The sequence below is a fragment of the Danio aesculapii genome, chromosome 13, assembly GCF_903798145.1.
Source record: "Danio aesculapii chromosome 13, fDanAes4.1, whole genome shotgun sequence".
Lineage (NCBI taxonomy): Eukaryota > Metazoa > Chordata > Actinopteri > Cypriniformes > Danionidae > Danio > Danio aesculapii.
Window position 1 is genome coordinate 34,491,491 of NC_079447.1, and position 17,077 is coordinate 34,508,567.

The window sequence follows — 17,077 nt, forward strand, 5'->3', positions numbered from 1 at the left end:
CATGCTTTGTTTATATTAAGTTTAGTAGGGAAATATTTTTTTTTCTTTATATTTTGTTGATAGCACTTTATTTTACAGTCCATTTTTTTGTCATAGCTGTTACATAAACCAGAAAATAACTATGTATAACCCTTAAATAGTTACCAAGCCCAAAACTTTACCCATGTAGTTATATCCCATTGCTTTCTTAGGTTTATTGGCTGGGTTACACTTTATTTCAAGGTGTCTTTGTTACAGTGTAACTATTTATTTTACTACCGAGGAATGTTAATTAATTACATGTACTTACTATAGCCTATGGTTAGGGTTACAAAGTATGTTAGGATTAGGGTTAATTGCATTCAGTTATGCAAGGTTTATTGTAATTGCTATAACAAAGACACCATAAAATATACTGTTGTCATATATGTCCATGTACAGATTGTAAAATAAAGTGTAATCATTTTTAAAATATTCAAACAAGCATGATAGGTGAATTGGGTAAGCTAAAATGGTCCGTGTGTATGGATGTTTCCCAGTGATGGGTTGTAGCTGGAAGGGCATCCGCTGTGTAAAACATATGCTGGAAAAGTTGGTGGTTCATTCCGCTGTGGCGACCCCAGGGATTAAGCCGAAAAGAAAATTAATCAAAACAGGCATGGAGAACCAAGAGGCATAGTTCTCAACACACACACATACACACATTTGTATGGTTTAAGAGGACTCCCCATAGGTGTAATAATTTATGTTGTATAATACCCTACCCCATAAACCCAACCCCCACAGGAAACCTGTGGCAAATTTTAAACATGAAAAGACCCTGTTAAGCATGATTTTTAATTTTGACTTATAAGGACACAAGTTATGTCCTTGTAAACCACCCTAATAGAGTACAACTATTCATATATGTCATTATATAATTATGTGCTTTCGTAAATCACATAAACATGCACACATAAAAAATGTTGGGGGACTTTTTGGTTTTACTAGAAACTTAGCCGAAACTTTGAGCCCCTGCTCATATACAACAGTATTGCTTTATGTAATTGTCTTTTTCATTCTATGTAGTAATCTCTGCTTTGCAACAATATTATACAGATTTTTTTTTTTGTTATTCACAAAATTGTAAGCAGCTATTTATTTTTTATATATATGTTTTTGTTACTAATGTATTATTAAAGACCAGTTAGAACAGCAGAAATGCAGGGCTACCTTTTTTTGAAGGATCCCTGAAAAGGTATTTTAGATTAATTTTAGGTTAATAAAAGAGGATTTAGGCTAATTTGTTTAACATTAGTCATTATTTTTGGAATTATTTTTCAATTAGTGATGCAGGAATTTTCTTTATTTCTGAAAATGTATTTTGGGTAAAAAGAAAAAGGTGCTTAGTTTCTTTTTGCTGTTGCTGTTGATGTGTTTGTGCCACAGAATGCTGCAAATGTACTCTATGTTTACATTGATCAGGTCACTCATCATCATGCTGTATCACTGTGGCAGCTGTTTTACTCATAATACACTGTATTGAATGTTATTTTTCACTCTAGCACTTTCACAATGGTTTCCTGAGAGAGGACAGTTGAATGTATTATGTGCAATGAAATTTTGTCTGTACGTTTTTTAGGATGGTGTACAGATGCCTAGCAAATTTGCAAAATAAAATGGTCAATAATGAACTGTCATTGCGCATACACAAATACGTGCTTCCGTCTGTTTCCATCTCAGTATGAAAAATAAACAAATTGTGATCTCATATTGTGACTAATTTTAAATCATTTCTTTTAAATGAATATTCTCTGAGGTCTGCTTGTTTTAATTTGTTTTTTTAAATCATGTTTTTAAAGTATTTGGCTAGTCTGTCCTGTTTTGACCCTTTCTTTGAAACAAATTTGACAGGTATGCCACTAAACTTGCAAGTAAACACTGTTATGTTTTAATAACTGTTTCACATATTATTATAAGCTACCATGATGTACTCCGAAAACCATATGGTTCATCATACGTAATATCAGCCTGATTTTAGCCCAATCAAGGATGTTGTATCGATTCATAAACAACAGGATGCTTCAAGATGGCAAAATTGATAACTATGCCACATATGTTGCATCTGGGGGCAGCACGGTGGCGGAGTGGGTAGCACAATCGCCTCACAGCAAGAAGGTCGCTGGTTCGAGCCCCAACTGGGTCAGTTGGCATTTCTGTGTGGAGTTCCTCCGGGTGCTCCGGTTTCCCCCACAAGTCCAAAAACATGTGGTATAGATGAATTGGATACGCTAAATTGTGTGTATGAATGTGATTGGTTGCAGCTGAAAGGGCATCTGCTGCGCACAAACATATGCTGGATAAGTTGGCGGTTCATTTCGCTGTGGTGACCCCAGATTAATAATTTCCACTTGTAAAATGAGTTGCTAGTTTTGATGATGATGATGCATGTTGTTAAAGTTGTCAAGTAACGCTTTAATGGCAAGCATTGTTTAGTCTCACATGTTGCTTGTCCAGACACAACAAGAATTTATTAGTTCAAACAAATAATCAGTCAATCGTAACAGACAAAATACGGTGTTGTGTGAGTTGCCAATTGAGACAAAATCCAAAGACATTAATTATGGTTAAAAAGCTTGGTTTAAACAAATGTTGTTTTTGGGTACGTTTAATAAACTTGTAGGAGGTTTTCAGGATCTTGTCAGAAGATAGGACATTTGATTTCTCAGTTCATCACTCTTTCAAAAGCTGAATTTACAATTACATAATGTTTCCTACTCTGAGGTACAAATGTCTTCCATTTTCCATAGATTATGCTGCTTTACTTGTAATTTTTTTCAAACTGCTTAGGAATTGTGCAAAAAAAAAAGCCAGTGTGTGTAAGTTCAGCATGCACTTGTGTCGACCTTAGAGGGAATTACACATCAAATAAAACAGTTTTGAAATTTAGCCTTTGGAGAGATGTGTTTTAGTGGGAAAATGCTGTCAATCTGTGCGAGAAGTCAGTGGAAAGAGTGCATGGAGGCTGGAGAATGCTCACGGAGCAAACATTTACACTGGACTTACGACACTGAGATGTTGCTGACGTCAGGAGAGAACACTCCACTTCATTCTCTCCAGTTGGCTTGGCACATGCTGCATTGAGGCTCACTGAGACTTCAGCTGGGCATGACGAGCGTCTTGTGTTTTGCTTCTGTTTAAACAGCAGTTGACATGCTCAAGGTGACGCCTGCACCTGAGGAGACTTTGGGTTAGTTCGAGATGAATGAGGTTTGTTGCGTGGGTATCAAGAGGTCAGGGTTTGACGGGTTAGCACCTGCTGGTTATCTAAGTGGAAACAACACCGTTCTGTTGATGCCCATTCAGAAGTAGCCGTATTCACTTTGTTTTTCACGGTTCTGCCATTTTCTCTCTGGCTGGCATTTGTAAATGTTAGGTGCATGGCTTCCAGTGTTGTTCCCTTTTAGCTGTACAAAACAGTGCCTTATGTTGTTTGATATTGTAACTGGTGTATTTCTTAACATATACACTACCTGACAAAAGTCTTGTCCTAGTTTTAGGATCAACAAATAATAACTTGACTTCTAGTTGATCTTTTGGTATCAAAAGTGGCGTATATGAAAGGCAACGATTACGCTTATTTTATTAAAATAAAATATGATCATGACTTATTATTTAGGACAATAAGGTCTGACTTTGCTTAGACAAAAGTCCTGTCATTTAACAGAAATAATGTACACTATAGAATATAAGGTCATGGTGCAGTGGAAAAAGAATGAATATTGTGTATGACTCCCATAGGCTTAGACAACTGCATCTATACATCTCTGCAATGACTAATAACTTATTAATAATAAAGTCATCTGGAATGGCAAAGAAAGCGTTTTTGCAGTACTCCCAGAGTTAATCAGCATTCTTTGGATTCATCTTCAATGCCATGTCCTTCATCTTATCCCAGACATGCTCAATAAAGTTCATGTCTTGTGACTGGGCTGGCCCATCCTGGAGCACCTTGACCATCTTTGCTTTCAGGAACTATGATATGGAGGCTGAAGTATGAGAAAAAGCGCTATCCTGCTGAAGAATTTGCCCTCTCCTGTGGTTTTTAATGTAATGGGCAGGACAAACACCTTTGTACCTTAGGCTGTTGATGTTGCTATTCACTCTGCAGATCTCTTGCTGGACCCATACTGAATGTAACCCCAAACCATGATTTTTCCTTCACCATACTTGACTGCTTACTATGAGAATCTAGGGTCCATGTGGGCTCCAATAGGTCTTCTGCAGTATTTGTGATGATTGGGATGTAGTCAGGCCTGTATATGTAGCTTTTAGCATAGAATAAAAGGATTAACAATCCACAATACCCTGGGGAAACAAACACTAAAATAACCGGTTACGTATGACAGTTGCTAAAGCAAAAAAAAAAAATAGTTTGTAGTCAAATACGAAAATATATTTCTAATATATAAAAAAAAAAAACTATTATAAAATTTAAAAAATGCTATATGTTTTGGACAGAATTCGGTGTAAAATGTAAGCCATTATTTATGAAGATTAACAGTCCTACAGAATTATTTTTAGAGTGTTTGAACATAAATAGCAGCTGTTTTTAATCCAAAAGCCGCAACAGGTAAAGATATTTACCTACCTAACTAAAACGCGTTTTAAACATGAGTATCTGCACTTCTACTTAAGTAAAGGATTTGTGTACTTTTGCCATCTCTGCTAACTTCACTATCAGCTATACTGTCATTTAATAAACAGGTAGCACTCTCCAGTTTTATACCCCCTTAATGTTGGGGCAATGATGGGTCACAACATCATTTAGAGAATGTTTGCTGTTTTGAATTTTGTAAAGTCATCTGAATATCAACATTTGTACTTAAAATGTCAAAAAAGTTAATTCATTCATTTTCCTTCAGCTTAATCCCTTATTTATCAGGAGTGGCATATGTTTAACGCAGTGGATGCCCTTGCAGCCGCAACCCAGTTCTGGGAAACACCCACACACACAAATTCACACACAAACTCATACACTAAGTTCATACTCATACACATACACAATTTAGTTCATCCAATTCACCTATAGCGCATGTTTTTGGACTGTGGGGGAAACCAAAGCACCTGGAGGAAACCCACAGAAACACAAGGAGAACATGCAAACTCTACACAAAAATGCCAGGACTTGAACAATTGACCTTCTTGCTGTGAGATGACAGTGTTAACCACTAAGCCATCATGCCACCCCATGTCAAAACAGTTTTGCAATTTTTTTTAATATGAAAATATATGATCTACAATGTAACATGGCATTTATAAAAAAAAAAAAAAAAAAAAAAAAAAAAAAAATATATATATATATATATATATATATATATATATATATATATATATATATATATATAAAATATATATAAAAATATTTCATATATATATATATATATATATATATATATATATATATATATATATATATATATATATATATATATATATATATATATATATCATCACCTTAGAAATATAAGGCTCTATTTGACAGTTTGTCAAAATTGAGTTATTGACATTCTTATTAACTGAAAACTTTACTTTTTAAGACATTTTATTTAAAAAAAACAAATGTTACACACACAATGTTTGCTATGGAATGCAAAAATTTTGAAGCTCAATACCTGAAAATCATTCAGAACGCAGATTGAACTTTATAATTCCAAGGTGACGATATATATATATATATATATATATATATATATATATGGATATTTTATTTTATTATTACATAACATTACAATATAATAATGTTAAATTTGATTGTAAACTAAATAATAGTTAATCACATTAAAATTTTATTTGTTTGACTCTCACCATACAAAATAAGGTAGAAAACAATGTTATATATAAGTTTTAGGTATAATTTATATTTCTAGATATTTACCGGGGGCCCCCAGATTTTCTGAGTCCCTAAGCAACCATTTACCTCGCTTTTTGGTTAAATCCACCCCTGCTGGCATTGAAATGACCACAAAATTGTAACAGAAGGTGCACAATGTTTTCAGCACCAAGTCAAATCATTCTTCAAATTCACAGTTTTGGTTTTCAAACGGACAATTAAAAATATGTATAAACTGTATCCATATGCAAATACATTCTTAGAATGAATTTAGTTTGGTTTCTTTGTTCATGGTTCTTCCCTCTTTCACACTTTACTAAAATAATTGACAGACAATGAAATACAAGAGAACTACAAAACTTTCCAAACCTCACCCTTATGAATGCTAATGCTTGTTTGAACACTAGGGGACAGTGTATGATAAGCTTGACCCCTCTTAATGTCTCCTGATGAACATCAGTCGATCCACTGGGTCTTATTTTGCTCTCTTCAATATTTGTCTCATTCAGATTCTTAGAAATTTGCTGGATTTGGACAAAGCATGTAAGGAAAATCACCACAAATGAAAATCCTCTCTAGCTTACAGGACAGTATGTAAACCCCAATAGCATCTCTTGTTTTTCTCTCACTTCTATTCATCCTCCACCACCGTTGTGTCTGATGTATGTTTTCTAACTGTAGGGATATTATTGGACAGCATATGTTGAACTACACACCGCACTCAACCAAACTCCTCTCTCACCATGAGTTCCCAGTCTGCCTGTAATAATATTGTTCCTCAAAGTCCTCTACAAACACATCACCTCTCCGCTGCCCGTTCCCCTCAGTCAGCCTGCTTCACCCTGGCGCCAGCAGTCACCAGAAGCCTGGCAATGAGACCAGGAAATGTGGTTACCATGCCAGCCTTTGTGGTCAGTAAGAGATGATCTCGACTAGTTGTGAGAGTCCAGAAGAATTGAAGAAAAGCAAACAACCGTGGTGTGCGTTTAGGAAAAAAGACCACATGCAGCAGTTTTGATATTCTGAGGTTTGCCCTGGCTTGAAAAGCAGGAATAGGATTGCTTACTCACTGCGAAACAGTATATACCCGCACCAGGGTCTCAGCGGGATCTCCTTTACACATGCAATCCATCAGGTGTGTGTGATGCAGGCCCACGCAGGGTTAAACATACTGCTCGCAAACACGTCCCGGATCATGTGTGTGCTGATGAGGAACCGATGACAGCCGTGTATAACTGCTGGCATGTCGAGCCACTTCTGTGCTGTGCTGTAAAATGGCCTGACTGAAGTGCACAAACATCGGGCCGGTATCGCTATATGGCTGGAATGGTAAATATTGACCTTTTCTGTTGCCTCAGCCTCCATTGTGATTGTTTGGTCTAATATGCTGCTTGAGCGTTCAGTGGGTTTGGGCTGACAGACGTGAAGGTTTGAGTGTGTGTTGCCACTGCAGAAACAAATCTGTGGTCATGTAAATAGACAAGACTATGAAATATGGATATCATTTAGACATATTTATAGAAACAACAGTTAAATAAATTTGTCATGAACAATTTTTTTAGCCATTTTAGTCCAAGTCTGGAGCTTGTAACTAATATTCATTCATTCATTCATTCATTTGTCTTTGGCTTAGTCTCTATTTCAGAGGTTGCCACAGTGGAATGAACCACCAACTATTCCAGCATGTTTTATGCAGCAGATGCGATTCCAGCCACAACCCAGTACCGGGAAACACCCATACACACTCATTCACACGCACACTCATACACTATGGACAAATTAGTTTATTTAATTCACTTATAATGCGTGTTATTGGGAGAAACCGGAGCACTCGGAAGAGATCTATGCGAACACAGGAAGAATATGCAAACTCTACGTAGAAATGACAACTGACCTAGACGGGACTCGAACTAGCGACATTTTTGCTGTGTGGCCTGTACCTAACTAACAAATAATATAATATAATATAATATAATATAATATAATATAATATAATATAATATAATATAATATAATATAATATAATATAATATAATAGTAAAATAAAGGATAAAGTACATCCAGGCAATGGTTATCGCAGATTAAAGCCTGACTGGATGAAGTGCTTTATTCTGTACAGACAACCATCTTAAATGTTCTTTATCCTGGTTTTACATGGCTACATGCCACAAAACATAAAAGTTAGACACAAAACGTTCTCAGTAAGTATATACTAACTTGTGCCTTATTTAGTCACAAGATAGTGGCAAACAGACAAAAACGAAAAGCTGTACATGACTACTTGCCACAAAACGTAAAAAATAGACACAAAACCCTATTCTGAGCCATGATTCAGTCCATTCATCCTTAAATTGAATAAAAATGACTGAAAGGAGCATATACTAACCTATGCATTGTTCAGTCACAAGATGGCGCCATACAATAAAAAAACAGCGGCATGACACACAAACATATTTGGATTTAAACGCATTTACTGACATCAAGTTGATTCAAAGTACTTACCTTGAAATGTCGCAACTGACCAATCAGTATCAACTATTCCTCACAGCAATATAATTCATTCTTAAATTTTCCTTCGGCTTAGTCCCTACTTCAGAGGTCACCACGGCGGAATGAACCGGGACAGTAATATAATATAGTATAATATAATATAATATAATATAATATAATATAATATAATATAATATAATATAATATAATATAATATAATATAATATAATTCATACTACATGGCTGTTGAATGTTTGATTCTGATTGGCTGATGGATAAAGTGTACTTGACAGCATTACAGTTCCACATCAGTATGCCAAATTAATTTACATATTTCATAGCACAGAACAGTCAAAAACCAAAACAAAACAAAACAAAACAAAACAAAACAAAACAAAACAAACAAAACAAAACAAAACAAAACAAAACAAAAGGTTTTGGATGGGATGTGTAAGATACTAGTCTTATATACAGGATTGGTTTGAGGACAAAAAACTAAGAAATGTCTTGAAATACAACAATAAACAATGTCTTTAGGCATGAAACCCATAGTATAAGCAGTACAATTGGCTCCAGTTTGATGAATTATTGGAAAAGAATGCTTTATTTTCAAATAATTCAGTGACTGTCATCAATTATTAATTTCAAAATAAAAAAAACAAGTTATAAGTGATGTTATGAAAGGGTACAGAGAGTTTCAGGGTGCTTTCTTGCTGTCAATCATTCTGCCCATTCAGAGTGAGTAGTCTATATACAGTATGGGAAGCTGAGAGTACGTGACCTTTGAGCTACTTTCATGGGTTTGAAGAGTGCAGTGCAAAACATTCACAATTTTTTTTTATTCAATAATGGCTTACACAGAACATAAGGAGGGGGACAAAAAAGCAAGTGACATTGAGCAGCAATAAAAGAACTCATCTCTGGAGGAAGCTGAAAGATTCCAGTCTCCCAAAAATCAACGCTAGAGATTTTCACTCACTATCTTGTCACTGTTGCTGACTATCAGCGAACATGTCACCAATGCAAAACTCTACACAAGTCTTCTTGCATTTATCTGTTTATAATGAATCTTGCCTGTTGTACACTGTGGAATTAATGCTAACTGAGATCCCGCAGTGTGTCGTGGCTTGTAGCTGGGAACATGTTCATACAGACCAGCAACAATCGTAAAGGGCTATTATGAATGGTATGTGCAAACGGCTTTACAGACAAACTAGTACATCTATAGGGGGTCCATTTATAGAAACAGTTTACAGAGTCTGCTATCCAGTAACCTAAACCCCACTAAAGGCCTTTGGGATGAACTGCACAGTTAACTAGACATCAACATCAGACCAACATCAGGTTCCAGACCTCACTGATGCTCATGTGTCAGAATGGAAGACACTATTGGAACTACTGGAAACTTGCCAAGCCAGGCTCATTGGAAATACATGCCTCAGCCTACATTTTTGTAATACGTTAAATATATTGCTCAGTGTAAGTTTGGTTGCTAGACAATCTACTAGAGGGCGATGTCTACATTTTTGCGAATTTAAAATACATTATTTAGTAGGGATGGGACGGTTCATGAAAAACCCAAACCATTCGGATCTCGTCACAGTTTGGTATGCAAGTGTACCGAATGGTTCACGTATTTAATTTAATTAAAAAATCATTTCAACAGAGGCTCATTTTGAAAACGTAGCCCTATAAACATTTCTGGAGATCGCGAATTATGTAGCCAGAGGTATGTATAGCTGCATTTCATTTTTAAAATGAACGCTACGGGGTGGTATGACATCGTTCATTTTCGTTCATTACCAGCTGACTGCTTACCTCCATATGGATGGCTTTCCCTCTGTTACCAGTTTGTCCCGTTAGCTTGCCATGTATATTGGCGAACTTTGATGACGGGGTTCGAGTCCAATAAAGAACAGTTCCAGAAAGCAGGTAAGACAAAAAAATAAAATAAACAAGTAAATAACAGGGTGATAATGTAGTAAAATCTGAAAACGTCAGAAAAAAAATTAGACGAGGGTTTTCTTTTTCTGGATTGCTTTTGAAAATTGTTGGTTGGGTTTAGGGAAGTGGGTGGGCGGGTCAATCAATACAGTTGTTTGGGTTAAGGGTGGGTCAGTCGATCGGTCAGTCTGTCAGTAAGTCAAACAGTCAGTTGACAGTGGCCTCTGGTGGGTTTTTGCGAGAACCGCAGGCGCGAATGGCACTCGCGAGAGAAATTTGAGATCTCAAAATATGTACACAGTGGCCTCTGGTTTATTTGCGAAAACAAAAACGGCAAAGAAACGTAGCTCCTGGGACATATTTGGCACTCTCCAGAAATGTAAATAGAGGTACATTTTCAGAATAAGCCTGGGTTGAATCATTTGATGGGGAAGCAGGTTTTTGGAGTGTTTTGGTGTCTGACAGGAATATATGATGGCTACCAACAATATGGATACCTGCCGTCTGCAGTGCTCTCTCTCGCTCTCTCTGAACCTCCGGCACTTATTCAACGCAGACAAATACTATAAAATACAAAAGACATGCCACTCCTATAGGTTTGAATAGGGATAAGTGTAACGGTCAACAAGGCGAATGAAGCCCCGCCTTCTAGTACAGGAGCCAATTGTCGATCGATATAGACTGACTATTCCACGGGGGAGGGGTTTGGACCAGGTGCGAATATCTTCAGATTTTGTGTGATTCAAAGGTTTAGAAATGAAACTAAAGAGACAGTTGCTGTTTAATCTTACTGTTGGTTACTAATATATAATTTAAGCTTGGCAATGCAATTTTGGAGAATTTGATGTTTCCCCATTCAGACAGAATGCCCGAGCATGCTGCCTGAGAGGCGTTTTAAAGATGGCCGCCCAATGAAATGACTTGCCTTAAAGGGAATTTGACACAGATGCATTCTGGCCAATCGAAGGAATTTGTTGGTGTGTTACTATTGTTATGGCCCTCTGCAGTCTATTCTGTCCCATTAAGATTTAACTTTGCTAATTTCTCCAGAGCTTACAGTGTCTCTTTCACAGTTAATACCGCAAACTCATAGGATTAATCAGTTTAAAGACTTACAAGATGTGACAGAAACTCAATACTTGTTCTCGTTTCTCTCTCAGCTTACAAATGCTTTTTTAATGCAACATGTCCTTGCACCACAACACATAGACGAGTGAATGAATGTAACAATGTCAGAATACCAATATTTAATAATAGGCTGAGTCTAAAGTGAAAGTACACACTCGTGTAACAGTTTTTTAAATGCAGCAGTCAAAATGAAGACACTGTCATTATTATCATTAATCAACAACAAACAACTAAATTAAAACTCTTAATTACTCTTAATTAATTACTCTTAAAAACTTAAATTATAAAACATATTAGATTATATATACTTATGAATAACCTTTTTTTGAAGTACTGATTATAAGGCAATGTATGTTATGCTGGTGTATGGTATTCAGAAATGGTGTTTAAGTGTTACATAAGGGGATTTCTTTTTAAAATGTATGTGTTTCAAATACACGTCCTTCTTGTACACGAGAAGGTGGGGATTGTATGTTGTAGTACAGATCACCTAGCAAACCACTGTTCCCTAAAGCCAATTCTGAGTGTTTTTAAAAGCAAACGTAAGAGAAAAGTACACTGCATTCAAATAGGTTTACCTTGATTTTACATTGCTTTTATCTCTTTTGTGGAAACGTGCTTCACCAGATTTGAACCCAGAGCTCTGCAGCACAAGTACAAAGCCAAGTTATATGCTTAAATGGATAGTTCACCCCTCAAAAATGAAAATGTACTCACAATTTACTCATTATTTTGAAAATGTTGGAAAGTGGTAACAATTGGCATCCATAGTAGAAAAAACAAATACTATCCCAGCAGGCACAGGATGTCAACATGACGTCTGATTGACGTTGTACCCCAACATCGTGGGATGTTGCATTTTGATTGGAAATGAAAATCGGGTTGAACATCACAACTACGGTCAGACATTGCATTTTGGTTACTTTCCTAATATGATGTAATGCAACCTAAAAGCAACAAAATATAAATGTCTAATGCAGTAACAGCTTGACGTTGTGTGAACGTTACCACTATGACGTCTATCAGACTTTGGATTTTGGTTGCCATACCTGATGAACAAATGTCAATATTTGAGGTCACAATCACCAGCGATCTAATTCTTATAGATCGCTGGTAAATTCACTGATCACACAGAACTACAAATCTGCTGGTATATAGACTACAAGCCCCAGTCATGCAACATATACACACACCTGCTCCAAGTTCCCATTGATTAGACTCACACAGCTGAAGCTGCTCATGGACTGATTACTGCCCTATTTTTACAGCACACAAACACACAGAAGTTGCTTAGTCTTGTTGAAGTGTATAGTGAACATTGCGAAGCGTTTCCCTTGCCTAGTCTTGCTGTGTACTGATCTTTGCTTTGCTTTGTTTGTTTATTCCTGTATGCTGCGTGCCTTTTGACCATCTGCCTGTTTACTGAACTTGACTCTGAATTGTCCTTGTAAATCTGTAACCTAAATCCAACCTAATATTAATTTCAAAATTCTTCCATGCCTTATTTTGTGTTCAGAAGAAAGAAACTCAAACAGTTTAAACAAGTAAAAGACAACAGAATTTTCAGTTTTGGGTGAACCATCCCTTTAACAATCACTTACAGCCACAGAATCTGGGTGAAACAGCAGACACTGTACATTTGATTAAATAAAACTAAAGAAACTGCAGACCAATAAACTAAAACCTTCTTCAGAAGTGGTTGTGTTTGGTTGTGGAGTTCCCAGTGAATGTGTGTAGTTTTGTGATTGTGTGTTTCGCGGGTATTGAGCAGGTGTTGGGAAGCTGCTCTTTAAGAAGGCTGACCCATTGGCACAGCTCAGAGAGATGTGAAAAAGAGAGAAAAACGAAAGACAGGGAGTTGGGCAAGGGAAGAGAGGAGTTAAGGAAGAGGAAAGTAACTGGTGTAAAGTGGATTTCCTGGCTGGAAGACAGCTGGTCATTCCCATAGGACTCATTACGGCTCTGACAATCCAGTGTTACACACACAGCCACATGTACATGCAGAAGTAGGTCTCCGTTTGCCACCAATGTAAAGCCATGGTAGTAAATTTTCTGATCAACAGTTCCCTTCCTTTCTACATCCCTCCATTTAATTTATGGATAATTCCTGCAGAAATGAACAGTCTGTCATCATTTACTTGTGATGATGAAATAATGTTAAATTTCATGACTTTAATGTTGTATAAATCAGAAATGTCATTCATATTTTGGATGTTGAGGAAATTAACGTCAAATTAACCTTTTTTCTTTCACCCTTGGTTGGTTAAGAATCAATTAAAGTGCTTTTTGTCAAAACATTCAAGACCAAAGACCTCCAAATGTCTTGGATGCTATGACTTTTCTTATTTTAACAACTGTCACAACAAAAATGTAAAAATATGGTTCTATAATGGACACTTTTGACAAAGTGTTGAGGTGTTATACAACATGTTATTTTCTATTGTGTTATTTATTCTCATATCTTCAATTTTTGTGTTAAATTTAAAAACAGCTTTTGATCATAAAGTTTGAAAAAATATGTTTGAAATGTTTTGAAAGTACATCATTGGACTAGTGGCTTTGCCTGGTTAGTTAAGAGAGCACACAAATAAATTAAGGACATTATTCAGACATGTTAAATGGATAACTCTGCCATCATTTACTCAGCCTTCATCTGTTCCAAACCTGTTTGAGCTACTTTGATCTGTTGAACATTAAAGAATATATTTTGAAGAATGCTGGAAACCTGTAACCAGTCTTCCATAGTATTTGTTTTCATGGATGTCATTATTGGTTTCCAAAATTCTTCAAAAATACCTTCTATTGTGTTAACAACAACAACAACAACAACAACAACAACAAAACTCTAACAGGTTTGGACAACCCAGGCTCATTCTGAGAACGTAGTCCCGGGGACGTTTCTGAAGACCGCGAAATACGTAGCCGGGGGTACGTACGGCTGCATTTCATTTTTTTAAGCGAACGCTGCGAGGCGGTGTGACGCCGTTCCCTTCGGCGCTTGCCGGCCAGCCGGCCAGCCGGCCGCTCGCCTCCGTGTGGAGGGCTTTCCCGCTGCAGCCAGTTTGTCCGGTTAGCTCTTCGTGTACTCTGGCGGACTCGAGGCGCAGAGAGGGGCTGACCACGACGACCGGGTTCGAGTCCGGGGAAGAGCGGTTCCAGAAATCAGGTAAGAAAACAAAAACAAAATCCAAAAAATGAAGCGAACAAGTTCGTCACAGGGTGAGAATGTGGTCAAAATCCGAAAACGTGGTAAAAATCGGACGAGGGCTTTTCTTTTTCTGGACGGCTTTTGTGAACCGTCGTTGGTTGGGTTTAGGGACGGAGGAGGGTGGGTCAGCCGATTGGCCGGTCTCACGGTCAATCATTCCGTCATGAAGACAGGCTGACAGGCGGAAGGTCGTTCGACAGCGGCCTCTAGCGGGTTTACGCGAGAACGGCGCGGGAAAAAGCGCGCACAGCGGCCTCTCGCGGACTCGCGAAAACAAAAACTGCACAAATACGTACCTCCCGGGACGTATTTCGCGGTCTCCAGAAACGTCCCCGGGACTACGTTCTCGGAATGAGCCTGGGTTGGGTTTGGAACAAGAGATGAGTAAAGGATGACAGAATTAAAATTTTTGGGTGAACTATACAACAGAGGCTCATTCTGAAAATGAAGCCCTATATACGTTTCTGGAGACCGCAAATTATGTAGCCAGAGGTACGTATGCCTGCATTTAATTTTTTTAAACGAACGATACGAGGCGATATAATGTCATTCCTTTTCGCGCTTACCAGCTGACCGCTTACCTCTGTATGGACTGCTTTCCTGCTGTTACCAGTGTGTCTTGTTAGCTTGCCTTGTACGTTGGCAGACTTGAGATGCAGAGAGGAGTTGACCATGATGACAGGGTTTGATTCTAGTGAAGAACGGTTCCAGAAAGCAGGTAATCAGGCCAACGTCAATGTCCAATCTAAAATCAAACAAATATTGTCTAATATGTCACAGCATGATGTTGTGTGAACGTTACCAATAATATGATATCTATCAGATGTTACATTTTTGTTGTTATACCTAATGAATAAATGTCAGTATTTAATGTAACCTAATATTAACATCTTAATATAAAACACGCTGTGTGTCTGCTGGGATACTTTTGCAAGGTTGAATTGAATTCAGAATTATTTGTATATATTTTTCCCCAATTTCTGTTTGTTTTAATAATTAGTTTTTAATAACTGATTTATTTTATATTTACCATGAAAAGGTATTTGAAAATATTATAGGAAGTTTTGTGAAAAATTCCTTGCTCTGTTAAGTGATCTTTCATGAACAAATTTCGGGAGGAGCACGAGGCTAACTCATCACAGACAATCTAATATCCAATCAGCTCAAGACCAAACCCCTATAAATAGTCAAACATGTCATACCTCTGTTTTCTCTTGATTTCAGCATCCCTCCACCACGCCAACTCCACATTATTAAACCCAATACCTACTTAAATCTAAGGGGGGGCATTCTGGAGCAGGCCTAGACACTGCACTCAAACCCTATCTCTCTCTATCCTGATAAGGGGAAAAACACGAGTTATTCCGAGCTCAGAGCCCTCTCCCTGGACAGCACGCCAATTATGCATATTCTATTCAGTCATTCTATTCTGTGAGTGTGAATTCGTGAAGCATAATTTGGGAAATATTTGAAAAAAAAATTACAGGAGGGCGAATAATTTTGAATTCAAGTGTACATGCAAGATGTAAAAAAAAGCAATATTACAATAACACCACGGTGCTGAAAAAAATGCACAGCTTTGAAAGGGATGTGCAAAACAGACGCTTACACGCACACAAAAACACACACAGAAACATTAGGATGAGAGAAATTAACTATTAATTTATACTTTAAACATTTAAAATACCAATTCAACAGATTTCCGTAAAATGATTTTAACTATCACCATCCATTCTTATTTTGATAGACATTTTATTTATCTAATGCTAAGGTTGTTGAGTTGTCTTATTCCAGTGACCAGATGTGACTCTCTGATAGTAAGTGGTGAGGATAAAGTTGTGACAGCTCTCCAGCTGACAGTCACAGTTATTATTTAGGAAACTGTGAGAGACTGAAATGACGTAATGAGTGTGAAGTGTTTGCCATCTTCAGAGATCACATTGTAATAAAGCGCTATATATTCAGAGCCTATCCGAGGCATCTCATCTATTTCTGAAGACAGCAGCTCAAAGGCACATTCACACACACACGCACAGTCATAGACGTTATGTGTGTGGGAGGTTGCTTTGTACCTATAGTTTGGTTGTGAATGTTGGGATGGGATATTTTTAGAGCTTTGATACAGTGATGTATTGCAGGCTTTTTTTTAGCATGCAGTAATTTCTTTGTGTGAGACGGAAACTTGTTTTACGAATAAATCATTTACTCACCCTGGAGTGGTTCCAAAGCTTATGAGGTTCTTTTTTAATTTTTTTTCGCTGAACATAATTTTTTTATTTGAATAATGTTGGAAACCAGTAGCTGTGACATGCAATGTTGGAAACCATTGACATCCAAAGTAGGAATAGCAACTGGTTTCCAACATTCTCCAGTATATATTTTTAGTGTGTGTGTGTGTGTGTGTGTGTGTGTGTGTGTGTGTGTGTGTGTGTGTGTGTGTGTGTGTGTGTGTGTGT